Source organism: Anabrus simplex, chromosome 2 (assembly GCF_040414725.1).
Source record: "Anabrus simplex isolate iqAnaSimp1 chromosome 2, ASM4041472v1, whole genome shotgun sequence".
NCBI classification, from domain to species: domain Eukaryota; kingdom Metazoa; phylum Arthropoda; class Insecta; order Orthoptera; family Tettigoniidae; genus Anabrus; species Anabrus simplex.
The window spans coordinates 332,862,145-332,878,776 of NC_090266.1; the positions used below are offsets into that span (position 1 = coordinate 332,862,145).

The 16,632-nt window shown below is 39.0% G+C and overlaps 1 protein-coding gene across 5 annotated transcripts in view; it reads left to right on the forward strand.

Moving 5' to 3' along the window:
• Positions 1–16,632, forward strand: part of LOC136864113 (uncharacterized) — a 929,406-nt gene that overhangs the window by 814,867 nt on the left and 97,907 nt on the right. The gene's annotated exons all lie outside the window — the stretch shown is intronic.

The window sequence follows — 16,632 nt, forward strand, 5'->3', positions numbered from 1 at the left end:
TATTGATTAATATGCATTCAAAACTGTGTTTAGGTGGGGTGTCATCCTAGGTTTTGCATATACTGCATTTTCTCACATATTAGACCCTTTTTCTTTCCTCTTTTATAGCTGCAAAAAGTAAGGGTCGGGGGGTAGTAGTCAATATGCGATAGCCTCCCATTTCGTGCAGTGCCTACTGGGTACAGGTATGTATTCTACACTAGTTGTTAACAAATTTAGGATTGTATTCTGAGTCTTACTGGCTACCTTTGTTGGAAGAGTGTTTCTAAATGTTAAATAATAAAGAAAACAATAAATGGTGAACACATAACTTAGGCGTACATATACTCTAGCTATGATCAGTTTTATTTACTCTTACATCATGTCATTACTTTAATCTCATTAGCTCCTTACCGAGCTCGATAGCTGCAGTCGCTTAAGTGCGGCTAGTATCCAGTATTCGGGAGATAGTACTGTAGGTTCGAACCCCACTGTCGGCAGCCCTGAAAATGGTTTTCCGTGGCTTCCCATTTTCACACCAGGCAAATGCTGGGGCTGTACCTTAAGTAAGGCCATGGCCGCTTCCTTCCCACTCCTAGCCCTTTCCTGTCCAATCGTCGCTGTAAGACCTATCTGTGTCGGTGCGACGTACAACAAGTACATTAGCTCCTCTGATGAGGCATCCGGTTGTAAAAACTCAATATGAAGCTTCATATCACTTCATAAGGTTTGGACATAGAGTTATATTTATTTATCACATTAATAAAAGAAAAAAAGACAGAAAAAGAACTAATTAATGGCCAGTCATTTGTCTCTGTCATTTGAGCATTAGGCCTATCACACAATAAACCTAGTCACTACTTTCTTTTGAATTGTTGTCTTGTGCCGCTAACTTCCTTGCTACCGGCATTGTCATCTTCCCAAATGACGTCAACTTCACAGCTATCTGGAACATTCGAGATCCCGGTCTTTTTGAAACTTTTAAAAATAGTCTTTTCCCAATTACAGAGTCCAAACAGTTAGAATCTATTCACAAATGGTTTCTAGAGATGGTCTCTGTATTTTCCCAGCTGGTGTACATGTAGCAGAAACCACTCCTTCCGATTAAAGCCGTGCTGTAGAAAGCATACCACCCTACCAATTGATCACCAGCAAATGTTATGGGTTGTACTTCTGAATGTAATATATAGTGACTGGAAGCATTTATTTTTTTGTCAGATATTTATTTTTCAAGTATGTTTCATGCTTGTTCTACATATTTATCACATCCCTCAAAAACAGTTAGTGGGACGTAAAACTAGTAACATAATTATTATTTTGTTATTATTGCTCTTTTTACTATTATAATTTGTTAGGTACATTGACAAGTAAAACAATTGTTATGATTGGATTGTTTCCAACATGTTTTAAGCCTGCTTCTCCAAAGATATACCTATTCTGCCTGAGTTACAAGTTATTAAACGATCGCTTTGTTAATGATCTCACCTGCTGTATTTATAGAAATAACCATGAATATTTCTTAACCAAAGTAAACTTGTATCCCCATTCCGAGGTTGTGCAGCTCTTGTTTGGGCATTCTCCCAATGGAGGTGAGCTGCATGTACGATTTTACCACATACCAAACTTCCTGCTATTCTTAAATCTCTGACAGTACCAGGAATCGAACTCAGGCCACTGAGAATGGCAGCTAATTGTGCTAACCGTTAGGCTGGTGGGCATTCAAAGCAACAAAACGCAGACGTATCGTATGACTGATGCGTGCTTGCAATGCACAGGTTGCACATACAAAACTGCACTGCCATCAAAGCTGCAGAACTTTACGGAAGTGGACATTTCCTAATTATGAAACAGACGTCCCGCATGTTTTCACTGTGCAGATCGGACGGACAAAACTATCGACTAATTTGTGTGATGTCATCCGAGCTGCAGTATGGCCTGTACCCACTACAAAGCGGAATAGTTTTTCTCCTGTAAAGAATTACCTGGGGGGGGGGGGAGATGTGTGAGCTTTTTTTTTTTTTCCTCTGTCTTTGTCTCAAAAAGTCAGGGGGTTCTATTACATGAGGAAATACAGTATTATCTGGTATGAAATGAAAGGTTGTTTCCTCTTCTGGTCTCATCAGATAGGTCAGAACAAGTCAAGAACTTTGACAAAGCAGCATTCTTTCTTAGTCTTTTCTCCACTAACACAAAGGACCTATCAGCTGGCATGTAAGAATGGCCTCACTGGGAAGAAACATTCTATCTTTAATCCAATCAAAACAGTGCAACGAATGATGTAAATGTCTCCATGTTGTTTATATTGTCATGTGACATAAAACAGTACTTCTGATTGGTATGTCTTGGCATCAGATGCATGGGGGATTCAGTATCTTTTGCTGTAAAATGGAACATTTATTCACTGTTTAACATGGGAGGTGGTATCTTTTGGCACAACATTTGTCACGCCACATGTAGAACTAGGTTCAAGGAAGTGCTGCCACCTGTTATCTCAGTTTTGAATATTTTGTATTTGGTATCTTTTGAAAATACGGTTCACAATTTGATTGTGATTAGCGAAGGGCAGAATTGAATATAATGCATTCGAGAACATTTGAGAATCGATGCTTACATTCGAAGCCATATTCTCGAGTTCAACATAACCTTTAAGAATCGATGTAGGCCTAATTTACGCGGTACTAGGTTTCCAGAAACTGACCACGAACAGTGTATTGGTGACCAAATTACAATGGAAGATTCAAAAAAGAAGGGATTTCGCCATCATGTTGGGCGCTTTTGTATCTAATATGCTTTAATCTATTAGATTAGGGAATTAAAAATACTTTCGTGGTAAAACTGAATGTAAATTATAGAGATTTTTAACTCATGTACCGGTAATTAATGTTTGAAGTAACGCCTGCCTCTCGCCCAGAGGGCCCGGGTTTGATTCCCGGCCAGATCAGGCATTTTTGCCTGGATAAGAGGCCTGGTTCCAGGTCCACTCAGCCTAGGTGATTACCTTTAATTGAGGAGCTATATAATGATGAGATGGGGACCCCGGTCTGGAGTGTCAGGAATTACGGCCGAGAGGATTCGTCACACTGACCCTACATCACCTCATAATCTGCTGGTCTTCGGGCTGAGCAGTGGTCGCGTGGTAGGCAAAAGCCCATTGGGGCTGTAGTTTGGTTTGGTTTGGTTTATGAGTGTCTGTAAAATTATAATTTTACTTTTTTTTTTTTTTTTTTTTTTTTTTTTTTTTTTTTTTTTTTTTTTTTTTGTGACATTTAACCAAATTTTTGATGGTTTTTCATTCATTTGCGTATTTTCCATTTTCCCGTCTTGTACGTTTTTTTTTTTTTTCCCTCCATGGTGCCTCCAAAACCAGAGAATCGAGGTTCCACTGTAAATCAATTCATAACTCCTGATCTGCCTTTAGGGCTGTCGCCCAGGTGGTACATTCATATCAGTTGTTTACCTAGTCCTTTCTTAAATGATTTCAAAGAAGGTAAAATTTGTCGAGGGTCTTCCTTGACACATGATTTCCATCTGTAACTCCTCTTCTGAAAACAAATATTTGTCCCAGTTTGTTCTCTTTAATTCCAACTTCATCTTCATATTATCATCTCTCCTACTTTTACGAATTCCACTCAAGCTTATTCGTGTGCTAATCTCATTCCACGCCATCTCTCCACTGACAGTTCTGAATATATCATTTAGTCTAACAGCTCATGTCCTTACTCCCAAGTCATCCCAGTCCAAAGTTTGGAACGTTTTCATAACACTACTCTTTTCTCAGAAATTGCTCAGATCAAATCATGCTGCTTTCCACGGATCCTTTCCCATTCTCAAATCAAGTAACCCTGGTGAGGGTCCCATACACTGGAACCATACTCTAATTGGGTTCTTACCAGTGACCTTCATTCTCTGTCATTTACATCCTTATTACAATGACACATACACCACCCACACAGACAACGACGACAACAACCCCTAAATACCTACATAATTATATGAAGAGATCTGTAAGCTTTATTTACTATCCTATTAATGTGATTACCCCACTAAAGATCTTTCCTTATATTAACACCACGTGAGGTACTTTCACTCCATCAACACGGTAATTAAAACTGAGAGGACTTTTCCTCTTAATGAAACTTACAACCTGACTTTTCACCTTTTGTACCATCATACCGAGGTCTGCTGTCCATCTCACAAGACTTTCACGGTCGTTTTGCAGTCACTCATAATCCCGTAACTTACTTATTGCTCTCTACAATATAACATCATCCGCGGAAAGCCGTATGTGTGGTGGTATACAAGAAGCCATAGAGGGTCCAGTGATATTGTCTTGCAGAATACCCGCTCTCAATCATTACAAGATCAGATAATGCTTCTCCTCCACTAACTCTCCTGAGTTTTATTTTCTAGAAATAAAGCATAACAGCGAACTAGGGTCTATGTTACTTTTCGTGAATTTTGTGAAAATGTGCTCTGAAGCCGTTGTTGCATACTAAGTCAGGATGCTTAGTATAATGAGCCTTAGTTGGCAGGTTCGATTCTGTCTCAATCCGGTGGTACTTGAAGGTGCTCATATACGTAGGTGGTTTGTAAAGTTCTCGGAATGTACTAGAATTAAGTATCTTACCTCGGTGTAACTGCTTTTATTTTTCAACATAGTCTCCCTGTAGACTAATGCATTTGGTCCAGCGATGTTCCAATGCCTTGATCCCATCTCGAAAATGAGATTCCTCCAGGCCTGCAAAATACCTCTCAAATTCGGGTGTCAGTTCTTCCCTTGTAGAAAATCTCCGTCCACCGAGGAAAATTTTCAGCTTGGGGAATAGATCAAAGTCTGATGGTGCCAAATCAGGTGAATAAGGTGGACATGGCAACAATTTGTACCCCAGTTCATGAAGTTTTGCCATGGCAATAACACTTGTGTGCGGCGGAGCATTGTCCTTATTAAAGATGACCTTTTTCCTTGCCAAACCAGGCCTTGTTTCGCGTATCTTTTCTTGTAGTTGGTCTAGGAGGTTTGCATAGTATTGCCCCGTAATTGTTTGGCCAGTAGGAAGATAATCTATCAGCAGAATGCCTTTTGCATCCTAGAAAACTGAGGCCATGACCTTTCCGGCCGAACGCACTGCCTTTGCTTTCTTTGGTGGTGGTGAATCAGCATGTTTCCACTGCTTTGACTGCTGTTTTGTCTCTGGGGTATAGTAGTGGACCCAAGTTTCATCTGTAGTCACAAACCAGCGCAAAAAATCTTGTTGGTTGCACTGAAAATGGGCCAGACTTTGTTCGGACATTTCCAATCTGGTGTGTTTATTGTCCAATGTCAAGAGCCGCAGCACCCATCTTGCGGATAATTTTTTCATACCCAATTCTTCGGTTAAAATATAATATACCCATTCAGAAGACATCCGTACAGCTTCAGCAATCTCCCACACTTTCAGTTGACGATCCTCCATGACCATTTTATTCACTTTTGCGATAAATTCTGGGGTTGTAACACTTCTTGGCCGTCCACTACGCGGATCATCATCCAAGCTCTCCTGACCAAATTTAAACTCGCTGGTCCACTTGGCAACAGTTGAAAATGAAGGAGCAGAGTCCCCCAGTGTGTTCTGAAAGTTGGCAGGAATTTCCTTTGCTTTCATACCTTTCTTTACAAAGTAGTTAATCACTGCTCGAATCTCAGTTTTTCCATTGTCACAAATCACTACGCGGGAACAACAACAAAGAGTCGTCACTACCACACTCCTGCAGCTAGAGCACTGATGCGCCATGTGTTCACTCACAAAGGATGTGTGATTATTTCGCGGGAACCTCGTTGCTCTAGCACTGACATCTAGCGGTGATTCTGAGAAGTTTTCAAACAGTCCTCGTACATCAGCCCCATGTTGGCAGATTTACCAACACATAAAAGAATTCCTGTGGGACAAAATGCCGGCACTTCGGCATCGCAGAAAACTGTATAAGTAGTTATTGGGACATAAAACCAATAAAAACCAATTATATTATTAGTATTTTAGTAACGGTGCAGTATAATTTAACATAGACTCATGTTCTCTAAAAGTGATACCGCTGTTTTCTCAAAATAATAACAATGTTATTGCTTTTTATGTCCCACTGACTACTTTTACGGTTTTCGGAAATGCCGAGGTGCCATAATTTAGTCCCACAGGAGTTCTTTTACATGCCAACCATCTGAGCCAACCAACCCGGCTCTCAAAATAATATCTAAAATTTAGAAATATAGAACGAAGTATAGTGCGTATATGTTTCTTATTTAAGAACTAAGTTTTTTCTGTCGTTGGTCAACTTGTTTATGGAATAGGTAAATGAAATGGCGTATGGTTTTCAGTGCCGGGAATGTCCGAGGACATGTTCGGCTCGCCAAGTGCAGGTCTTTTGATTTGACTCCCGTAGGCGACCTGTGCATCGTGATTAGGATGAAATTATGATGAAGACGACACATACACCCAGCCCTCGTGCCAGCGAAATTAACCAATGATGGTAAAAATTCCCGACCCTGCCGGGAATCAAACCCGGGACCCCTATTACCAAAGGCCAGCACGCTAACCATTTAGCCATGCAGCTGGACTTTGTGATAGGTGCTGGCTGCATAGTGCATAACGGATGGTCGCTGTGATGCATGAGAAGCACATACATTATTTCCGTTTTTACGTAGACCCCTATTCTACAGTTCTTAAAGCACGTTTTGGTTCAGTACTTTCTGCATAGTAATCTATTATCGTAAGCTGAAACTAAGTGTATAGGTAGTAGTAGTAGTAATAATTAAAATCCACAGCTTGTTTCCAGTCATTTGACCGGGTCAGGAATCGAATGAATGAAGCCCCCATTTAGCGGCGAGGATAGGAATTGTGCCGGCTGCTGAGGCCTGTTGCACTCCTCTGGGGCAATGATTAATGAATGACAGATGAAATGAAGAGTGTTGCTGGAATGAAATATGACAGGAAAAACCAGAGTACCCGGAGAAAACCCTGTCCCGCCTCCGCTTTGCCCAGCACAAATCTCACATGGAGTGACCAGGATTTGAACCACGGAACACAGCGGTGAGAGGCTGGCATGCTGCTGCCTGAGCCACAGAGGCGTTAATATTATAAGAAGAAGAAGAAAAGGCGTTTCAAAACTACAATTGCAACAAATCAGAAGAGACACATAATACATTTTTCGAAGTTCTAATTAAGCATCTAAGATTCCAAGACAAAATAAAGGGAAATACGTCAACGATCAACTGAAGTCAGTTGGAAGACAATTTTAAAAATGATAAAACACATTATTTTAACAAGACCTTTGGGAGCCAAATTAAAGGGTTTTCTCCACAGAACCTTTGCTTTCGGAAACAAGATGTTAAACTGGCCTTAAAAAAATAAAGAAAATTGCAAGGAACTAGCTGCGTACTTTTCATAGCTTTTAAATTGTCCAGAACCTACAAAGAGATTCCCGTAAAAACAGCCAGAAATCACACTAGAAAATTTGTCACCACCAACACAAGAAGAAATTTATTCACACATCAAGAAATTTAAAAACAGCAAAGCATCAGGGGAGGATGGAATTGTAGCTGAACGTTTGAAACATTTAGCCCAAATTTACTCAAAGAAATTACACAAATAATAATTCAAAACATTTCGAAAACTGAAAAGCTCCTTGGAAGATTGCTCTAATCCATCCACTACATAAAAAAAAAGTGACAAATCAGATGTAAATAATTATAGAGGGATCTTTCTTGCATCTGTTACCTACAAAATTTTATCAGCATGTCTCTTGCAAAGAACACAATAGCAATTAGAACCCAAATTAGCTGAATATCAAGCAGGATTCAGACCCAATATGTCATGCCCCGAACAAATTTTTTACCTCGAAACCATACTCAAAATGCGAGCTCTCAGACAAACACCCTTCGTATGCACATTTGTGGATTTCAAAAAGGCTTACAATTCAATCGACAGGCCCTCACTGTTCCAAATTCGAGAAGAGAGGGGACTAGATTCCAAAACTCGAGAACTTATCAAACACTGACTGGCACAAAATCTAAAGTGAAATTGATGGGGAAATCTCATAACCCTTCGACATTCAAACAGGCATGAGATAAGGTGATGGACTCCCTCCTATTCTTTTCAGCGTCGTCCTAGACAAGGTCATGGTAGATTGGGAGAAAGAACTCAAGAAATGTGAGTTTTGGAAGCCAATCTGACTGGGCTTTCCCAAAGATAGCCTCTGCATTCCATACCTCGCTTTTGCAGATGATCTGCCAATACGAACAGAGGATGAGGAGACTGCCGTTAAACAGCTCGAGATACTTTAAGAAAGTGCAGAAAAGGTGGGATTACAGATATCATTTGAGAAAACTAAATTCCTATGTTCAAGGACAAATATCAAGAGCCTGAGAACAGAATATGGTACAGTTGACAGGGTCCCTTCCTTTAAATACCTTGGAGGATTTATCGCACTGACAGGCCTTGAAAAGATCTCACAACAAACCCGACTCCAAAAAAATTACAGGAGCATTAGGGTTAGTCCAAAACATCTACAACAAAAAATTCATGTCAAGACATACATAAATTCATCATTAAACACAGTCATAAAACCAACAGTACCGGGCGAGTTGGCTGTGCGGTTAGGGGCGTGCAGCTCGCATCTGGGAGATAGTGTGTTCGAATCACACTGTCGGCAGCCCTGAAGATGGTTTTCCTTGGTTTCCCATTTTCACACCAGGCAAATGCTGGGGCTGTACCTTAATTAAGGCCACAGCCGCTTCCTTGCCATTCCTAGGCCTTTCCTGCCCCATCATCACCATAAGGCCTATCTGTGTCGGTGCGACATAAAGCAAATGGCAGGGGGAAAAAAAGGGGAAAAAAACAGTCCTTTATGCAAGTGAAAAATTAGCACTCAGCAGAAAGCAAGAACTTGAAGAAATCAAAAACGGAGAGAGGAAGGTTATCAGGAAAATCTTAGGAGCAAGATACACCCAGGAAGGTTACAGGTTACAATCAATTAAAACAACAGAAAAGTTCTCAAACGTCAAACTCAAACTCTGCTAGATTCAATTTCCTAGTAAGTTCCTTCAATTTCCCCTTACTTCCACAGCCATTTCTAGCTTTATTTCTTTCCAATCTGCACCTCCTCCTCAGTCTCTTTAGTTCTCTGTTATAATAAAGTGCGTCTTTACCATTCCTTACCACCTTTAAAGGTACAAAGCTATTTTCACATTCCTCAACAATTCTTTTAAACCTATCCCAGAGTCTGTTTACATTTTTATTTATTGTTTTCTACCTACCATAGTTACGTTTAACCCTCAAAGCGCTAACGTCCTTTTGATAGTCCCTTTGGTTTTCATCTGAAAAATGCCAACGTCCTTTCAAAAGGACGTTCCAGTACTTATTTTTTATTATTAAAAGTAACAGTCATTTCCTATCACAATTTCCCAATATAGTTAGTTGAAGACTTACTATTTTTGCAGTAAACAGACTCGTTTATTTTCAGTGCCATTCTTTCAGTATATTAGTCCAATCAGCAGGCATATTTATTGGCGCACTTTACTTGGCGCAGTTGTGCAACTTGTCCACTCTGTGTCTAGTTGTTCTCGATCTTTTACTTGTTCATTTATTGCTGTGATAATGATTATATATCCATTGTGCTTGACAAAACATAAGTGTGTTTGAAAGGTCTTGTAAAATATACTTGTACTGAATTATTATTATTATTATTATTATTATTATTATTATTATTATTATTATTATTATTATTATTATTATTACAGAATTATTTTAGGCACAAATAAATGAAATTATCAATATAGCTTCATAATATGTTCGCGATGTATAAAAAAATTATGTTGTACCTAAATTTTATTGCTAAACTTTTGTTTTGTTTTATTTTTAATTAATAATTTTGGGTTTTGGCTGCCAAATGTTTACTAATGGTTATAAATGAACTGAGTAAAGCTTTATTTTTATAGGCAATCATATTAGTAGAAAAATAACAAAAATTTCAAGTTTCTACCTACAATAGAAGCTGAATTGTGTGTGATCAAACAAAAGGTAGCAAAAAAACGGAAACTGTCCTTGGCGTTCAGCGGTAGGAAAACCGTTATAGCACGCGGCGCTCAAAGTGTCAAAAACTCCCTCATGCCTGCTTTTTCAGCCCTATGGTACTGCATAATATTCCTTCGTTTAATACCTTCCTTTCTATCACATTCATTTTTAACTACGACAAACAACTTCGTGATCACTAATACCATCTGTTACTTTTGTTTCTCTATAGACTTCATCTGGTTTTACCAGTACCACGTCCAGTGCATTCTCTCCTCTAGTTGGTTCCATCGCTTCTGAATCAGCTGTCCTTCCTTTATTAACGTATTTGCCATTTGTTGGTCATGCTTCCTGTCGTTCACATCACCTTCCCAATTGACAATTTGTAAATTGAGATCACCGCTACAGTCACATTCCTTTCCATGTCGTTTCCCACTTAGCTGATTATCATGCCCACCACAATAGTTCAGCTCTATATGCCTTCTAGTTCATCGGATGATGAAGAATTCGAAAGAATATATGAAGAGATAGAAGCCATTTAATACAATATGTAAAAGGTGATGAGAATCTAATTGTGATGGGAGACTGGAATGCAGTGGTAGGCCAAGGAAGAGAAGGAAATACAGTACGAGAATTCGGATTGGGACAAAGGAATGGAAGAGGAAGCTGGGTGGTTGAACTCTGCACCGATCATAATTTAGTCCTTGCTAACACTTGGTTCAAACAACACAAACGACGGCTGTATACATGGGTGAGACCTGGAGACACTGGAAGGTATCAAGTAGACTTCATTATGATAAGGCAGAGATTCAGAAAGCAGATGTTAGATTGCAAGGCTTTCCCAGGAGCAGACATGGACTCTGACCACAACCTGTTGGTCATGAATTGCCACCTGAATTTGAAGAAATTGAAGAAAGGAAGGATGCAAGGAGGTGTGATCTAGATAGGTTAAAAGAAAAGAGTGTGAGGGCTTGTTTCCAGGAACATGTAACACAAGGACTAAATGAAAAGGCTGACAGAAACACAGTAGAGGAAGAATGGACAATAGTGAAATATGAGAGCAGTAAGGCTGTTGAAAAAGCAATGGATAACTCAAGAGGTACTAGACCTGACTGATGAACGGCAAAAGTACAAGAATGCAAAAAATGAGAAGGGTAGAAAAGAATACAGGCGAATAAAGAATGAAGTAGGCAGAAAGTGCAAGACAGCTAAGGAAGAATGGCTGGAAGAGAAGTGCAAGGATGTTGAAGGTTGTGTGGTCCTAGGAAAGGTAGATGCTGCATACAGGAAAATCAAGGAAACCTTTGGAGAAAGGAAAACTAGGTGTATGAATATTAAGAGCTCAGATGGAAAACCACTTCTAGGGAAAGAAGACAAGGCAGAAAGATGGCAGGAACATATCCAACAGTTGTATCTAGGTAAAGAAATAGATGATAGGGTCTGGAACAAGAAGTGGCTGTTGAGGCTGATGATGTGGCATGATGACATGACATGGCAGACCTAATTTTGAGGTCAGAATTCGACAGGGCTTTGAGAGTCCTAACTATGAACAAGGCACCGCGAAGTGATGTCATACCCTCAGAATTACTGACTGCCTGAGGGGAAACCAGCATTAAGATGTTATTCCATTTATGTATGATACAGGAGAAGTGCCATCCGATTTTCGGCAGAGTGTTATTATACCTATTCCCAAGAAAGCCAGTGCTGACAAGTGTGAAAAATACTGCACCATTAGTTTAGTATCTCATGCCGCAAAATGTTAACACTTATTTACAGAAAAATGGAAAGACAAGTTGAAACTGAGTTGGGAGAAGATAAATTTGGCTTCAGAAGAAATGTGGGAACATGTAAAGCAATTCTGACTTTATATCTGATCGTAGAGGACCGAATTAAGAAAGACAAGCCCACGTACTTGGCATTTGTAGATCTAGAAAAGGCATTTGATAATCTTGATTGGACTGAGCTGTTTGAAATTCTGAAGGTGATCGGGATCAGATACCGAGAAAGGAGAATTATCTACAACCTATGCAATAATCAGTCTGCAGCGATAAGAATCGAGGGCTTTGAAAAAGAGGCAGCAAGCCAGAAAGTAGTGAGGCAAGGTTGCTGTTTGCCCCCCTCCTTTTCATTGTTTATATAGAATAGGCAGTAAAGGAAATCACAGAGGAATTTGGGAAGGGAATCACTATCCAAGGAGAGGAAATCTAAACCCTGAGATTTGCCGATGATATTGTTATTTTATATGACTCTGCAGAAGATCTGGAGAAATTGCTGAATGGTATGGGCAGAGTCTTGGGGAAAGAATACTAGATGTAAATAAATAAGTCCAAAACAAAAGTAATGGAGTGCAGTCGAACAAAGTCGGCTGATGAAGGAAATAGTAGATTAGGAAATAGATAGGAAGTAGATGAATACTGTTCCTTGAGTTGTAAAATAGCTAATAATGGTAGAAGTAAGGAGGACATAAAATGCAGACTAGCACAAGCAGGGAGGACCTTTCTTTAGGAAGGAAATTTGTATACCTCGAACATTGATATAGGAATTAGAAAGATGTTCTTGAAGACTTTTGTCTGGAGCATGGCATTGTATGGAAGTGAAACATGAACGATAAATAGCTCGGAAAGAAAGAGAACAGAAGCTTTTGAAATGTGGTGTTATGTAGGAATGCTAAAGGTGAGATGGATAGATATAATAACGCATGAAGTGATACTGAATAGAATTGGTTAGAGATCAATTTGGCTAAATTTGACCAGAAGAAGAGATAGAATGATAGGGCACATCTTAAGACACCCAGGACTTGTACAGTTGGTTTATGAGGGAAGTGTAGGGGGTAAGAATGGTAAGGGTTGACCAAGGTATGAATATGACAAGTGGATTAGAGCAGTTGTAGGGTGTAGTAGTTACGGAGAAACAAAAAGATTAGCACAGGATAGGGTGGAATGGAAGGCTGTATCAAAGCAGCCTCTGTGCTGATGACTCCAACAACAGCAACAACAACAATATTGCCATATTGTTGTAATGTCATATTTGATTTTTACCACGTTTCAAATAGACTAACATTAAATTTTGTCTGAAATACGTAGTGTTTCCCTTTTTATTTTACCGATGAGTATACATGGAATGTCTAAGCGTAATACGGTACATATTTCGTCTTACTGGAAGTCTTCTTCAAATCTAGTGTCTTAAAAAATAACTTAAAAGTAAAATCTCTCTGGAATATCACTATTGAATACATTGATGACTAGGGCCTGGATTTTTAGGTTTTAAACTATTTTATTCCTTGCTAGTTAACTGCAGTATTTTAACTTACTTATCCATTTCATTACCATTGGAGTAAATTACGCGAACCTTATAAAACCTAAAAATAACTAAATAAGACGTTAAAACCTAAAAAAAACTAAATGGGCTGTTCAAGACAGTATTACGTTATTTTGAAATAGAAGTACCAAATATTAATGAAATTGAATGATTTTTTTAAAAATAAACATTATGCACGAGTTTTTGAAATGTATTCATGGTTTGGAACTGGAAGTGGTTTGTAAGTATAACTAGTGCGAGCGAAACAACGTGACACGATACTATTCCACTAGGGTACAGCACAAATCAAGAGACAACCCCCTGGCGTTCACCGACCTGTATCTAGCAGGTACAAGCCCCCCTAACTTGCCAGCTTCAGTGCATCTCTTATTGTGTACGGTCGACTACCGCCAGCTACGGCGCTGTTCACTGTTTAGCTCTATACACATTATTATGCGACAGACTAAAATTAATTTTCCCTATAAATCAATTTATTATTGAAGGCAGTTTAAGAAGCTTACGCATCTCAGAAGTAGTGATGCCTAAAGACAAGTCATCTCGAAGTTGGTTGATTCGCCAGTGGATTGGTAACGATCCGGACTTTACTACAGATGGCAAAATTATATTTTGTCAAGTCTGTTTTATTTTTATTTATTTCCTTACGTCGCACCGACACAGATATGTCTTACGGCGACGATGGGATAGGAAAGGCCTAGGAATTGGAAGGAAGCGGCCGTCCCTTAATTAAGGTACAGCCCCGGCATTTGCCTGGTCTGAAAATGGGAAACCACGGAAAACTATCTGCAGGGCTGCCGACAGTGGGGTTTGAACCAACTATCCCCCGATTACTGGATACTGGCCGCACTTAAGTGACTGCAGCTATCGAGCTCGGTAATATCCGTTTATGTGAAGCGCTGGTTTCCGCAAACGTGTCGTGGAATACGTTGACCATAGCTTGCACCGTCCGAGATGCTCTTTGCATTCTTTGGCCAAGAGAAAAACAGGATGGCAAGTTTTTTCTTCTTTTGAGTGATAGTGCGGCATATATGATCAAAGCTGGTGAAGTATTGAAGAGTTTCTACCCTATCATGCTGCATGTAACTTTCATAGCCCATGGCTTACACAGATTGGCTGAAGAGGTTAGAAATAATTTTCCATGAGTAAACAGTGTTGTTTCTTCTGTGAGAAAGTTGTTTGTTAAGGCTCCTAGCTGCATTCTCACATTCAAGGAAATGTTGCCTCAACCTCCTCTTCCTCCCAAACCCATCATCACTCGTTGGGAGACATGGCTCAATGTAGCCCTATAATATGCCAATCGCTTTGAAGACATTAAAAATTTTATAAATTCTTTTGATGTCGATGATGCACTCTGCATAGTGAAGGCTAAAACAGCTTTCACGAACAAGAACGCTGTTTCACTTGCCTTCATTAGGGCACACTTTGCTGATATTCCTGCAGCTATTGAGTCGGTATCGTTGCCATTAAAAAATTCAATAGAAGTTGTGGACTCCATTTCGAAGAAGGAAATACCACGACCGGTGGGTGAAGCCTATTTACTCAAGCTCACCAAAATTCTACAGTGGAACCCTGGATTTTCAACAATGAACAGTGTGTCTGCAATACAGTACTTCAGGGAGAAGAAATTACTGACGAGGTACATGGGGAGCGAGAGCTATTGCTTCAATGAAGCTTGCTCCAATGACTTGTTGTGTGGAGCGTACAATTTCCTGCTATAAGAATATAACAGAAAAAGTTCTGCTCTGAAAATCCTGGAAATGCATTTAGTTGTACAATGTAACAGCAAGTGAAAACTGTGTTCTGAAAAATGTTTCTTGAATGTATAATATAACTATTTAAAATAGCTTATTTAATCCGCCTTGATCAACACACTCATTAAATGAAAGAAAAACTATTTATTAAACCAAACATGTTTCGGGAAATCTCAACCATTCCCTTCCTCAGTGGTAAAAATGCTAAATCTATTAAACAATTTCTTTGCCGGCTGGCATTCAGACTAGTCAATACGGACCATACACAACATTAACCTATCATGGTTAAGTTTATTAACAACGTTTCTTGATGCATTGGAAGGGACAAAAATTCAACGTACATGAACCATTTATTGTATTTGCGCATAAATATTCTTTGTTATTTTTAATTTCAGTTGGTATTATGTGTTTGAAATGCTTTCATTAAGCCATTTTGTCCCATATTTTGAAATGAGTGGTATAGTTTTGTACTAGAGAGGCGTGAAGGTTACAATAAATTTGAATGAATAGTATGACTTTAGTAATGATTGAAATGATCATTAAAAACTATTTCAGGAGGATAAAAACTAAAGAAAACTATTTTGAGCTATTAAAAAAACTAAAACGTGGGTTTTAAGAACCTAAAAATCCGGGCCCTATTGATGACTATTGAATATATCAACTTGTCTTCCAGGGAATCTTTAGAAAATGTCTGTGCGACAGTTTGTTTTGGTTACATTCTACAATGTCTTAAGAACATTTTAAAATGCGCACTTAAAGTAACAACTAGAGTACAATCATTCTTTGTAAAACTTAAAAACAGTTAGCGGATGATTGTAGCTTATAATCATATAATATCAAAGCCATTTCTTAGTAACTGTGCTGATGTAGTTTTATTATTGTTATGCTGATATGACTGTATATGATTAATAATAATAATAAAATGATTGTAGCTTGATTTGAGTTTCAGTGTACTGATTGTGTGTTCGTTGTTGAGCTGTAGCTCAGGAGGTGAAAGAGAAAAGGGACCTCACTGAGTGTTGGTTTTGTCAAATTGTCTGAGCGCTGGAGGCTTTCAGAAAGAAATCTGGTCAATAACAAGGTCTGGAAGGAGAAAGAATATGAGCCGTTCAGAGCACAAGCGGAGTTACTCCAATTTTCGTTGAAAACGAGTTACATATATATTTGTTAACAGAGAGACATGTACAGTTCAGAGCTTTAAGTACACATCTCCGAAGTTCTATCATCTGTGCGTAGAGTGCTGCACTGCGTTAGTGCTTCAACTGTTTTCCGCTTTTGTTCAGAGCACAAAGTACGTATGTCCTTGCTCATTAGAAGAAAATGGGATGTGAGGGTTCTTGTGGTGATAATATTCTTGTGTGTTGTTCGGAATATCCACCAGACAGCAAAGAAAATGTTCCTATTAATAATACTATCCTGATCGACAATACCTCAGCCAAGACCTCACAGTGAGAAAAATGTTTAACTATATGCTGAATGGTGTATGAAGACTGGCAAAGAACCAGTGGAAGAAAAATTACTATCATGTTTCCAGTTCAAAATTTAAT